Genomic DNA, 2,666 nt, shown 5'->3' with positions numbered 1-2,666 from the left:
TATCTCATGAAGTTGTTAAAGTAGACCCTAACAAAGTTAAAGCCATCAAGGAAGGGAAAATCCCCACAAATTTAAAGCATATTCAAGGATTTCTTGGGTTGATAGGGTATTATCGCAAATTTGTTAAGAATTATGGGAAAATAAAAACACCTCTGATGAAATTACAAAAAAAGATGCATTTTCTTGGACTCTAGAAGAAACTAAGGCCTTTGAACATCTTGAAGAGGAATATGCTGAGCTCTGGTCCTAGCTACACAAAACTTCACAAAAACCTTTATTGCGGAATGTGACGCCTCAAGAAATGGAATTGGTCCAATAAAGGGAAATATATTACACAAACCCATTTATGAGGAAATGTTGGCAATTCTACATGCCCTAAAGCAATGGCGCCCTTACCTAATTGGAAGACACTTCAAGGTAGAAACATATCATGATAGTACTAAATACTTATTGGAACAAATATTATCTTCATAAGAGCAACAAAAATGGGTCACAAAGATGTTGGGTTATGACTTTGAAATCATCTATAAGAAAGGGAAGAAAAATGTTGTTGCAGATGCACTCTCAAGAAAGGATTAGGATGTAGAGCCATTGCTTTGTGCCATTTCTATTATCCAACATGATTGGATAAATGAAGCAAGTGATGAATAGAAGAATGACGAAAAGGTGTGCACACTCATTCAAAAGTTGTAGCAATATCCCAGTGCATCTGATAATTTTATCTAGAAAAATGATTCACTATGGTACAAGGATCTCTTATATCTATGTAAGAATTCCAAAATCAAATAAAATTTCTTTTGGAATTGCACACCCCTCCTATAGGATGGCACTAAGGATTCTTAAAAACTTACCACAGTGTCAAGAAGGATTTATTTTGGGATGAACTTAAATTTGATGTTCAAAATTTTGTGGCCAAATGTTTGGTTTTCCAACAAAATAAAGTCGAGACAATTGAAACTCTAGGTATTTTACAACCATTAACCTTTCCAATTCAGCATTGGGAGGATGTATCAATGGATTTGATCACAAGTCCACCCAAGTCCGAAGGAAAGAGTGTCATCATGGTGGTAGTTGATAGACTTACCAAGTATGCACACTTTTATGCTCTATCTCATCCATTCAAAGCCAACATAGTCACTACTACATTTGTGGAAATAGTTCAAAAGTTACATGGAAATCCAAAGATTATTGTAAGTGACATAGATCCCATTTTCACTGGAAATTTCTTGGTAGAATTATTTTCTTCTCTTGGTACTCAATTGGCTCATAGCTCTTCTTATCATCCTCAATCTGATGGCCAACTGAGATAGTGAACAAATGTTTGGAAGCATATCTTCATTGCTTTGTATATGATAAACAAACACAATGGATCAAGTGGTTACTTTTGGCAGAATGGTGGTATAACACTTCCTTCCACACCACAACAAAAATGGCCCCATTTATGGCACTTCATGGATATCATCCACAATCCATCACAGCATCTAGACTAAGAGACAATTCTAAGGTTAAATCAGCGAAAGATAACAACGAGCATCAACAACAAGTTTTCTAACTCTTAAAGGATAATATGACTCTAGCACAAAATCAAATGAAGCAACAAGTATATCAACATCACAACAAAAGAGGTTTTGACGTGGGAAATTGGGTATTTGTATAGCTACAACCATACAAACAAATTCCTCTCAAGCAAGCTAAGAAGGATACTAAATTATCACCCAAGTACTATGGCCCTTATAATATATTGCAAAATATTGGGACTATGGCATACAAATTGGAGGTACCTGCATCTTCATGAATACACCCAATTCATCATGTTTCATGTTTTATGAAGGTTATAGGTGACAAGCTTCCAGTTCAAACTATATTACCAGAACTTGATGAGGAAGGAAAAGTCATATTAGATCCTGAAGCAATCATGGAAACAAGAATCCAATAGCTACGAAATCAATCAATTTCAAAATATCTCATTAAGTGGAAGAACTTACCCGCTGAAGATTCCATAGGGGAGGATGAGTATTTTATACAAAGGCATCTTAAACTACTCAAGCATTGAGGACAACACTTTTTTGAAGGAGAGGTGTATGTTAGGTCCCTATAATACTAGTGTAGGCCCCATATTGTTATTATTGTGTCCCATTTAGCCCACATATTGTTATTGTTGTGCCCCATAGAACCCCACTATTGTTATTTTTGTGCCCTTACATTATTATTGTTATGTAGGCCTTAATTATATTGCGACCCTTTAGACTCCTATATATATATATATATATAAATGAGTTCTTCCCATTTTTATAATTCAAGAATTTTCATTTATATAATCTAAAATGAGGTTTCCCCCTCGAAGAGGCTTATTTTCAAGTCATTGATCTATATTTTCTTCTGTTTTGTGATCTGGTTACATAACATGCTTTAACAATTTTGAGCAAAGCATACACTTGATTTTACATGATTGCATAGTTCAACTTGACATATCAGAGCATTTTTCTTCTAAATGCTACATGATGTTTGTAACCTTTTTTATTATTTTGAAGTAATATTCCAATTATGGTATCATTGGGGGCAAAGGATAATATGATAAATTCCTTCGTAAAATTTGGACTCAGGAAAATTGGTGCATACATGATAGCTTCTTTAGCTTTGGAATGTTAGATGACTTGCTTCATCCC

This window comes from Pinus tabuliformis, chromosome 3_1, assembly GCF_031772625.1.
Source record: "Pinus tabuliformis cultivar Carrire ecotype Pingquan chromosome 3_1, CPIR1, whole genome shotgun sequence".
Lineage (NCBI taxonomy): Eukaryota > Viridiplantae > Streptophyta > Pinopsida > Pinales > Pinaceae > Pinus > Pinus tabuliformis.
Note: the sequence above shows the minus strand (reverse complement) of the source record.